The sequence below is a fragment of the Leptinotarsa decemlineata genome, unplaced genomic scaffold, assembly GCF_025532065.1.
Source record: "Leptinotarsa decemlineata unplaced genomic scaffold, Ldec_3_MD MMD2_tig00000090_RagTag_RagTag, whole genome shotgun sequence".
Lineage (NCBI taxonomy): Eukaryota > Metazoa > Arthropoda > Insecta > Coleoptera > Chrysomelidae > Leptinotarsa > Leptinotarsa decemlineata.
This window is the reverse complement of record NW_027412541.1, coordinates 148146-160735: the sequence shown is the minus strand read 5'-3', so window position 1 is coordinate 160735 and position 12590 is coordinate 148146.

Here is a 12590-nt window from a genome sequence, read left to right as displayed (position 1 = left end):
GATTTTGAATATTCACTTGAAAAGTTATCAAAGAAAAACATTTTTCATTTTGTAACTTCGAGGGCCCGTTACTTGGTAACGAAGGATTTTGGGAAAAAAAGTTATATGAAGTACTGGTGATATTTTGACCCCATATATACATTCCCGAGAGGAAAAGAGGAAGTCCAGGGACACCCTGTATAATGATTTTTTCATTTTCTTTGTCAATGAATTCTGTGTTTTGAATCAAGCTCTCACAATTGTAATACACTCATAATTGTTCATTACCCAACATCTTTTAATTCCAAGTTTGTTCAATTACTTTTTTGAATTTGCAATTCTTTCTATGCTATTTCACATTAGCCGCTGGATATTATATTTATTACTCCATCTTTGTTTTTTCTCTGTCGGTACACTCTGTATTCGTTTCCCTACTGTTTGATGTGCTGCATGTTGGGATTCAACTATCATTAACGAATATTTGGCTTAGTCCCATTCTGACATGTTGCTCTATCTTTGTTTTCTGTTTGTCGATGAATTCTGCATAACTTATCCTTTCATTTGACGTGCTGTACGTGACGATCCGATCATTATTGGTGAGTGAATATACAACTTCTGACAGTTGCGCTATCATTTTTTTGTAATGACTCATTCATTTCCACAGATCATCACACACGCCACCACCTCCCACGCTGACTATGTCACTTTATAAGTTTTAATGTTTTATCACTATTATTATTCGATCCTCATTGTCCAATTCAATTCCATTTATCACAATCAATCGAGTGATTTTTGATTCTTCCATTCTGACACCACTCTGTAACAGAAGTTAGGTTGAGTGTTCCACAAGGTTTCCTTTCAGGAGTCTGAAAATTCGCAAAACGATCCTTCATACGACAAAGCGTGGACTTCAGTCATCTCCTGATGATGCTTACTTGGTTAGCAAAACGCATTAATGATAAATGACTGTCATATTGAAACACGAAAAACGGTTATTTTTTTGATGATTTGATTTGAATTTCCCACTGTTTGCACGGTAGCTGATTGGTCGACTAAATGACGGTAAAAGTGGAGAAGTGGAGATGGTCTGAAGTGGGCTTTGGAGGCTGAGGCTCAATTTGCACATAATGGACTTCTGACAGAGACAAGGCGCTGACCTTTGCTCCTTCCGTGTGAAGTTGTCTTGGGGTCCAATAAGGTCCAGAATGGACCTGCTCTAAATTTGCACGTGTTTTCCCATAAGGAATGAGCCAGAACTCCTATAGCTATAATACTCTCCCATCACAATATGTACAAAAAATTGCGCACACATCGCTAGTAGGCCACTCGGCAGAACAACTCCATCATTCTAAATCGATGAGCTTACAGAAAGTAGTGGGGGCATTCATTAGTGGCTGGAACTTCGTGGAGTGCAGGTGTGAGGTGTATTGAGTGCTCATGTTAGTTGGTGAATGTTGTGTGTGTGTGTGTGTGTGTGTGTGTGTGTGTGTGTGTGTGTGTGTGTGTGTGTGTGTGTGTGTGTGTGTTTGTGTGTACACATACACATTCTGTATGCAGAATTCAATGTCATTTTTCCCTTTCCCTCCACTGCCACTAACTGACTAGATGAGCTCACAAATTGTTTAATAGTTGAAGGTTTTTTGTGTTCAGACATGTGTACTCTGTACAAGATAGTTTGAACCTTCTTAGTACACGTGTATGCGCTTCGCGTATTTCAAGATCAAACAATTGTTATGACGTCACACACACACTCCCAATTTCTCAGGCAAAGGAATATTTCTATGCTATGCACCAGATTTATCGTTGAACGTCAAAACTAATTATGCATCAGACATATCGTTCAAGATCACTTTAATTACACCACTTCTCATTATTTGGTCATCAATGACGTCATTGTGGTGGGGGAGGCTTAGAACTGGTTCAAATCTCTTACTTTACACTATACGACTTTCTTGGAGGTGGTGAAGAAAATAGATCAGGTTTCTCTTGAGTAGTGAGATCTTCAGCAGACGATTTACAATGAGTTTGTTTCCTTCCAATTTTGCAGTTTCCTTTTCAGTTTTTGCTAATATCAAGTGATGAACAATAATTTTTCTGTTCTCTTAATCTTTGGGTATAAGATCTTCACTTATGAATGCTCCGGTATTTTGAAGTTTCGAGCAGTTGCTTATAATGTCTTTTCTTTTCAGTTGTGAATGAAACGTCACCAAAATTGGGATGGATTTACTTCGCGATTTCCCCAGTCTATAAGCGTTAGTTGTATCAAAAGTTTGCATTTTTATTTCAAGAATATCTTCAATTGTTTCTTCAATTACGTTTACAAGGTCTTCGTTTCCACCGGCGTTCTCTTTTATACCGTAGAAAACCAAATTGAAGCTTCTCAATTTCCTTTCAATACTTTCCTGTTTAGTTCTCAATTGATGTTTTTCTCCAGAACTTTAATTCTTTCATTGAGTATTTCAATTCTTACATTTATTATTTTTATGAATGATTTCAGTTCACGGTTCCCGTTATCTACTTTTTCTGAGAGAATATTATTTACTCTTTCTAAGAGGCTGTACACATCTTTATTTGTCATGTTTTCTGTAGTCTCTCCTATAATATTCTATCGGCGCCACTGGAATATTTATTTCGGTTTTATTGTAAGTAGCCCTTTTTACAGTTGAAGGATTTCAATGTATTTGTTGTTTTAATTTGATTAATTATTCATGACTGTACACGAAATTTGGGATTTGTAGAGATCTCATTATATACTAAAGGCACTTTTAGATACAAAATGTCCACATTGTATAATGTGTAACGTTCCAATGAATGATATCGTTTCAAACTCATAACGAGTGTTTGGGGTTTGAACTGAATATGACAAAGTGATTTTAATATAACTTAATGTTGATATGATAGTGGTTGATTTCAAAGCACTCTTTCTTTCGGGTAATTTGATGTTTATGTGGAAGTACTTTTTTCGGTAGGGCTTTTTTCTCTGGAGAAGGTTCTCCTATTCTTGTGTGAAGAAGGTGAAGTAGAAAAACCAAAAAGCTGTATTTCTAAAAATAAATCTCGACAATAAAGTATACTTTCCTCATTCAGAATGCAAACATATTATATCGTACAGATTTTATATACAACAAAATAGAAACAAACAAAAACCAATTCGGGTAATAGCTTATATAATTGAGATAACGTGAATAAGATGGAAATCAAATTTTTCATTATCACTCTGACCCATTTTATTGAATGATAGTATTTTGAGTGGTTCTGATCAATATCCCAATTCAAAAAATATTTATAATGTACGAGTGAATTCCTCTATGATCATTAACTGCCTAAATGATTACTTTTGCATCAACTATATTGAAGACAACAACGATAAAAATAAAAACAACAATAAAAATGAATTGGCGCTCCGGGGCGACTTCATCGATTCCAGTGGCGCATTTGCTTCTTCAGCTGAAGGAAAACCCACACCAAGCACCACATCATCTTTTGCATTTACACTTTCATCTCATCGAGCCTTATCATAAATAAAAAATCATCATCGGTATAGCGGACAAATTCGTCTTGATGAAACTTATTATTCAGCAGAAAATCACTCCTAAATTACCACGACGCATTGCATCGATTCGCTTCGGTAAAAACAGTTGGGCGAATAAGAAATAAATTCCATTCAAGATAACAAAATGCCTTGAAAGCACTTCAAAATAGAGTGTGAAAACTTTCTATATTTTACGCAAATTGATTCATTTGTTTTAGAGGGAAATTCACCTCCAAAAAGTTGAAATTAATGTAGATTGGATTCAGAATATTATTAGTAGTCTGTTATGATATGATGAGCAGAAATTCGAGAAACTTAAATCTCTGCAAAGTTGTAATTACAAAATAATTCGATTTCTGAAGTTAGAGTCCTTGTAATTCTAAGTTGTTTGAAATAATCCAATTGAAAACTGTGTGTTTCGGCTTGGAAACTGGCTTTGAATAGGAAATGGTCATGAGAACCCATGATTTTTTTCAAGGTATGAAGTGATTTGATGCAAAACAATAATACTTCATGATTTAGGTATAATCGTTCTCTAACATCGGAGAGAATTTCCATACTATATAGGTAGGTACATCGTATGAAGAAAAACATATTCATCATCAAGAAAAATCACCTGACGTGTTGTTCATGCCTTTGAGAATTGTAACAAACTTCATTCAATATGAAAGTAAGATTGACTAAGTATGTTAATCAATCTCTCTCAAAAATGTGGCGATGCATTGAAGCCTCTGCATTGCATTGGAGCCTCTGGAGACACCCTACATTTTGTTTTATGAGAGAGAGGACATTGTTGGATCAAGATCTTCAGATGATGTGGTGCTGCAGGTTTTTCCGGGGTTTCCTGCAGCTGAAAAAGCAAATGCGCCACTGGAATCAATGAAGTCGCCCCGGAGCGCCAATTAATTTTTATTGTTGTATTTATTTTATTTTCAAAAATAGTTTGAAAAATTTCAACTTGGATTATTGTCATAACTCCAATAACTCCTTGAACGCGTATTGAATTTTCATATAAAATATAATATAAAAATCAGTTTTAACTTTTCATTCACACTGTACACAATTTGGAGAGATACTGACAAGATGGAATCAGCGGAAAATATTTTCTTATAGAACTTACTTCCTACGATTTTCAGAAACAAAGAAAAAAGGCTGAAAGACCGAACAAGGGTCTTTTTGAATTTGCCATTTTGTTTTCTGAAATCTAATCGTATTGGTGATCAGATATCCTTCATAGTTTATATTTATTTGGAAACATTTGAGTCCATTATTTTAGCACAACACTCCTGAATGGTATTCTCTAAATGTTCTTTATTTGCAAATGGTCTGTGCTTATACACTTTTTGTTTTAGATAACCTCATAGAAAAAAGTCCATCGGCGATAAGTCCGGTGATTTTGGTGACCAATAATCTTTCCAATCGCGTCCTATCAAATTGTTCCTAAACATTCGACTGAGACACTGTTTCAAATCTACCGTTTGTGGATCGGTGCACCGTCAAGCTGATACCACAAATTTTGTCTAACACTTAGAGTCAGATTATCCAAAACTTTAGACAACTGATTCATAATGAAATTTCTGTACATGTCTGCGTTCAAATTTTCTATAAAAACGTATTCGCCGTACAATGGCTTCTTCACTTACTATATTCTACATATTCAATGAATATTACTGGAGTTTTTTCCCAACACCAAATCGTTATTTTTAACACCTCGACACGTGTTTCGATCACCAAGTGATCATCTTCAAAGAGGAAGATTAAAACTAAGAACTAGTGCGAGCTAATCCTATGCATGCTATAAAGGTAACCCATACAGGTAAACCATCCAGGCGTACCAACCATACAGGTATACCAACCTAAATTAATTTTACAATTTTGCCTTATCTATTATTTTACAATATATGTTTATATAAAACAATTTTCAGCTTTATAAATATTGCCTATTTATTTTTGCAATGTGTCCTTATGTAGTAATCAGTAAACCCAACAACATTATTTTATTTTATTTCAACAAGCTATATAGTATGCTCTTTGGTATAGGTCCGTCATCGTTATTCTTAATATTATTGTGTTTACTTATTTCTACACTCTCATAGGCATATGAGAGTGTAGAACCTGAAATCCTCAAAAATCAGATGTGGAGAAATTATGTATGATAATGTCCGTGTAAGATGGTTTGTGAAAATTTGCAAATTCATGTCTATTGTTATTTTTCGTAATGGTTGTTTCAAAGTAATTTATTGAATTATTTACCTCCTCAGTGGTAAATTTTATTGACGGGTGTATGGAATTGATATATTCAACGAACTTGCTGTACCAGTAAAACTGACTAAGATATTATCTATGTCACCGTAGATAAGTGAAAAGAAGTAAATTCACTCCCGTCAGTCTCTTTGATGTTTGAGAGAATGATTGAGGCAAGGAAAGAAAGGGGGCGCACGGACCCAAATAGTATGGCGCAGGGGCCACCAGAGTAGTAACCATGGCAACCAGAAAGCCCATGAAGAGGCAACTCGAAGCCTCAACCTTGAAAACGTCACCTGGAACGTAAGAAGAATGGACAGTAAGAATGAGGAGAGAAAAAGGATAAAAAGGGGCATAAAGGAAGAATGGCAGAGGGAGTGGGAAGAAGGAACGAATGGGCGACTGTTATACAGGTACTGTTGAACAGTCGGATTTGAATCACTCAATCTGTCGAGGAAGGCTGTCCAATTGTTCACGGGGCATGGTAACTTCACGGGTTACCTTGCCAGGCTCAACCTGAGACCTGAGGTGTCATGCCCCTGTGGCTGGGGGAGCCTGAAACGGCAGTGCTAGAGAGGTGTATAGAGGGAGAGAAAGTCGGATGACGCAAATGGAAGGAACGACTGGAGCGAGAAAATGGGGAAATGCAGCTTAGGGGAACCAATGAGAAGGAAAAGGAATGGATCCGGGTAGCGAATGAATGGGCGGAGAGTGTGGTGAGGGATGAAAGGGAATAATGACGGGCAAATTGCCACATATAAAACTGCGAGGAAAGCGATACGCGCCCCAGTCCTGTTACTGGCCTGGCGGGTGAACCCCAAATTATGTATTGATTTGGAACGCCAGATAATATAATGTATTGTTTGCCATGAGAACTCAATATTAGTTAGTTAGATAGATATTAGTTAGATAATAGTTATTGTTTGAAAGAATGTAAACTTTAATTTTCTAGTAATTGAATGTAATAATATATATGAACAATAAAGATACCCCCGCTGGTTTCGTCCTTCCGTGTGGCCGGCGTTATGCGTCGACTACACGAAGGGGGGGTGAGTTCAGAGGAGTAGGGGTTTCATTAACAGTGGTGGCGTTAGATAGAGGGAAGATGCCTAGCTGTAAGGGTCTCGAGCCAGGTCAGCGGAAGGCGATGGCATTATTCATGTACCAGTAAAACTGACTAAGATATCATCTGTCACCGTACATAAGTAAAAAGAATTAAATTCACTCCCGTCTGTCTCTTTGATGTTTTGGGTCAAGATTTTATTTTTTGCTGGCATATGGCAGGGCGGGAGGGTGACGGCTAAAAGCTGTTGTGCACCTCTGCACGAGGTTCGATAAAAATATGTGACCATGATCTGACTTCATCATTGCTACGGGGAGCTCCCAATAAATGTCTTATATGATTGTGAACTGTTTAGGAATTCATAAAAAGTAAGACAAGATGGTGAAATGAGCGTATATTTTATATACTAAAATGATATAATTTAGATCAAAAACTTATGCTAATATATTTTAAACAACGATAGTTAGAAATGTTGGTTTTTGTAACTCCGTAAAATATACATTCATTAAATATATGCAACAATTACCAGAAACATCACAGATTCAAGTGGTAACGATAGGAGTACAGAAATAACAATACAAATGCAGTTCACTTCAACAGCAAGGCACTCCAGCACCACAAGAATATACATATGTACATATGTCATATATGTCAAAAAAAACTTTCATCGTGAAAAGAAGTGTTTTTCACCGTGAAAAAATTGTTTTTTTTTTTCACTGACGAAATAACTCACAATTCATAAAAATAAGAGAAACCCACAGAATTTGCAGTTCGAACAGTTTTCATCGAAATAAGGAAAATATTTGCATTTGAGGGAATTTTCTGACAACTGTCATATTTTAAAATAAGTTCGTCAAATTCAGGAGGTGAAAAAATCATTCAATTCAAGTGGACCAGTTCAACTAAAAGCTAAGTATTCTTAAAATATATCTTTTATATATAAAACACATATTTTACTCATTTTAAACCGTAGTTCTATATCATTCATTTCAATGACTGCTAACGATGGCCTTCCTCTTGATAACAAATTCTGTAAAATTTGTGAAAAATCCTTTAAAACAACGAAAGGTCTCAAAATTCATAATGGTAGAGTTCATAAAATTTCTAATACAAAATCTTCTTTAAATGAATCAGTTTTCACACAAGCTGTCGATTCCAACGTTTGTTTGAAGGATGGAAGATGATCATGGACCAATCTTTGCCAAGATTGAAAGGACGTGCTTGAAGATCCGCCAAGACATGGAGAATACCCACAACAGAAAGTGGGGGAAGTTAGTGAGGAAACAATGCCCAAATACAGACCGAAAACAGGACAACTATGAAGCCACCAACGTCATCAACATGAGTTCCCGCCCGCTCACGGGAATAGAGGAATCCTTGTTGAGGAAAGGCCTGAATTTTGCCATTACGCCAACATCTGTGCCCACTTTGGAGATAATTACTGCAGTGGAATCCACCAGTTCCCTCATTGACCAGACCGAGGCAGAAGAGTTCAGATGGAAAATTAGAGAACAGTTGGATCGAGAACCAGTTCCAACATCTAACATCAACAAGGAAGAACGTAGAGCTCTGAACGGCCTACGTAGAGACAACACCATTAAGATCCTACCTGCAGATAAAGGAAACGCTACTGTGGTAATGGATACCGTTCTCTACGAACAGAAGATCGAAGAGGTTCTGCAGAAGGGACGATACACAAAGATCGTACGGGACCCAACTGCATCAATCGAAAGGAAGTTGTACCAGATTTTGAAAAAACACCAAGTCTATTTTTCGGACAAGGAAAGATCATGCCTAACACCGCACCACAGTAAGCCCCCTCACTTGTATGGTCTACCCAAAATCCACAAGAAGGACGTTCCGCTTAGACCGATCATCAGCTCTAGAGATTCGGCTACTCAAAACTTGTCTAGATTTTTACTTCCCTTAATACAACCATTACAAGGGAAAACATCGTCTTTTGTGAAGAATTCAAGACATTTTGTCGAACTACTAGGGTCAATTGAAGTCACACAGGAAGATCAACTAATTAGTTTCGACGTGGAAAGCCTTTACACCAACGTTCCGGTCGAAGAAGCACTCCAAATCATACAGAGAAAGCTATCCGAAGACGGGAACCTGAAAGAGAGAACGAATCTACCTATAGAAGTAATTATGGAATTACTAGGATGCTGTGTACGAAACTGTTATTTCCAACTGAAGGACGAATTCTTTACACAAGATGAGGGACTGCCAATGGGATCGCCACTTTCACCAGTCATAGCCAACATATATATGGAGTGGTTTGAAACTCTGGCCATTGAAGAAGCCCACAAGAAACCTCGAGTCTGGTTGAGATATGTTGACGACACCTTCATAATATGGAACCATGGGAATACTGAACTAGACGCCTTTCTGAAACACATCAACAGCGTGAGACCTTCCATCACTTTCACAATGGAGAAGGAAATCCACAATGAATTGCCATTCTTAGACGTTTTGGTGAAGAGGACCGACACTAAGTGGGAAACATCTGTATACCGAAAACCCACTCATACGGGACAGTATCTGAACCACGAATCCAACCACCATCAATCGACGAAAAGAGGAATCATCAAGACTCTATTAGACCGTGCTTTTGGGCTTTGTAATACAAAGGAAGGTCTCGAGAAGGAACTAGACATCATCAGAAGTGATCTTCAGCGGAATGGATACTCCAAAGCGATGGTAGAAAAGACTTTGGCCAAAAGACAGCAGGAGCCTCGCAAGGAAGAGAAGCCGTCACAACCAGTACTTTCAATTCCCTACATCAGAGGATTATCGGAAAGGATAAGAAGAATTGGTTCCAAGTACAACATTAGAACCTGTTTTAGATCCGGTAACACTATCCGTAGCAGCCTCACGAAAACCAGGCCCCCAAACGCGGACTGCGATTCCAAGAATTGCATTTACCGGATACCCTGTGAGTGCGGAAAATCCTATATTGGTGAAACTAAGAGGCCATTGAATATTCGCATTGCCGAGCACAAGAAGCACACACAGCGAGGAGAAACCAGCAAATCAGGAATAGCAGACCATGTTTGGACCCATCAACACAACATCGAGTGGTCCCAAGCTGAGATCTTGCACAGAGAGGAACATTGGTTCAGGAGAAAATTTAAGGAAGCCGCATACATGTTGTCCAACAACGTATTCAGCCAGGCCAGCGTAGATATACGAAACATATGGAAACCCATCATCAAACGAGAAATGACCAACTCCCGCCAAATCGGTCATCTCTCACGGAATCAGTGAAGCGGAAAATGGAAAGTAGAGAAAGTGAAAGTATTTCAACGACCTATAAAATAGTCATCTCTCGGAGGAATCAGTCCAGTCATCACCCGAAGACGATTGTAGATACCAACAATCGAAACGTTGTGAACTAACGTGACTTGGAATCTCTACACTTTTTTATTTTTATTATTTTCTTTTTGCATTCCTTTAATTTTTATTTATTCAATTATTATATTTTTACTTGTAGGTTATTTTACTATCATTTCATTTCAGGTTTATTGTTGCTTAATATAATTGTGATTTTCAACTATTCTTTTTTTAATTTTTCTTTTTTTACTTGTTTCAGGGATTTCAAATCATTTTATATAATAGACAATGGAAGTCCGAACTAGTGAAATTCTGTCGATTCTGTTCTGTTGCCTTATTCTAATAAAGATACTTCATTCAATACTACGTTTCATGAAAAATTGTCCTCATTGAAACGATCCAGTCACATTATAAAAAGGATTTCCAAATCTGCAAGAAATTGCTCTGCCTCTGCCCTTTGTGAAATTATAGAAGAATGTTTACATACAAACTCTCCAACAAGCTGGGAAAACTTTTAACTTTCTCTTATTGTTCTCCATCCCACATGCCAAGGACTCCCGTAGATCTTCTCTAGCATTTCTTATAAAGAAAAACAAACTTCTTGATTCCAAGACCAATGTAATTCCATCTCAGATCGATAAAAGGAAATATAACCAAAGCTTTTCTAAGCTTGTTTTGAGTAAAATAGCTGATGGTGACATCAGGTCAGCTATCAAAATCTTCAGCTCAAGTGATACGTTGGCCGAATACGATGAATCCACACTTTCAGTTCTCCAATCAGAACACCCTCGATCAGATTCCTCCACACATTCTCTGGATTCGCAACTACCACACGATTTTTCAGAGTTTTCGGTGTTTGAATTTTCAGAACATGTAGTATCGGAGGCAATTGAATCTTTTCGTTCTGGTTCTGCTGGTGGTTTGGATCTTTCCGCCCTAGTCATATGCAATACCTCATTAGTCACAGCTCTGGAAATTCAGGACAGAAACTTCTTTCTTCTGTTACAAAATTATGTAACTTCCTTTTCACTGGAAGGGTTTCTCCAGAAATTTGTTCTATACTTTTTGGCGCTTCACTGTATGCTCTTCGGAAGAAGGATGGAGGAGTAAGACCGATTGCCGTCGGTACCTTTTATCGTCGATTGGTAGCTAAACTTGATCGTATGAGGAAAAAAGACGAACTAGGATCGATGTTACGTCCACTACAGTTTGGTTTCGGTACTGCAGGTGGATGTGAATCTGTTGCTCATGTTGCTCTAATCTTCATCCAAATCCCGATTCAAAAATTTTCCTGAAAATAGACTTCAAAAATGCCTTCAACATGATTGATAGAAAGAAACATCATGTTTCGTAAGGTTGAAGATTCGTTTCCAGGATTATATCCCTTCTTGAGTCAGTGTTATAAATCAGCTTCCTATTTGAGTTTTGGTGAACATCTGATTCTATCTGAGAGAGGTGTTCAACAAGGTGATCCCTTAGGACCTGCTCTTTTTTGTCTGACCATCAACGAACTCACTAGAAGCTTATCATCTGAATTTAATTGTTGGTATTTGGACGATGGCTCAATCGCTGGCGATGAAAACAGTGTTTCAAAGGATTTAGAAAAATCATTGATTATTCAAAACATCTTGGACTTGAACTAAATTTTGAAAAAGAGATTTGAAAATAAGAATTTTGGAAAAGTCTAAATGGAGTCTTCTGGGTGCTCCTCTCTCTAAATATTCACTTTCAGAACATCTTCGAGAAAAACGGGAATCACTCAAATTGCTGACCACCAGATTGAATGAACTTTCAAAACACGTTGCATTTTTTCTTTTGAAAAATTGTTTGGCGATTTCAAAACTCATGTACGCCCACAGATGTTCCCCCACTTGGTCAAGTCAGTTAGAGCTTAACGAATTTGATAATTTACTCCGCCACACGACGGAATATGTTACAAACAATCATTTCAATAATGATTCATGGCTCCAAGCAACTCTTCCTGTAAACCTTGGCGGATTAGGGCTACGTTCGGCTTCTTCCTTAGCTTTACCAGCTTTTCTGTCATCAGTCAATAGTGTTTCCGATCTTATCGATTCCATCCTTCCTTCCATATTTATCAATATCAAAGACGTTTTTTATTCTGAAGGTGAATCACTTTGGCATGCCGCAACTAATATCGCTCCTCCTACAGATAAAAAGAAAATACAAAGTGTATGGGACCGACCTCTTCTGAACATTATAACTGATAAACTTCTAAAATCTATGAGTGTATACGATAAGGCTCGTCTAAAAGCAGCAATGATGAAGGAATCGAGTGCTTGGCTGAATGCTTTACCTGTTGCATCTCTTGTAACACTGTAACACTATTAGACGATGAATCTTTGAGAATAGCAGTAAGACTTAAGATGGGTTCATCTATTTGTGTTTCTCATACTTGTGTTTGCGGTAGTA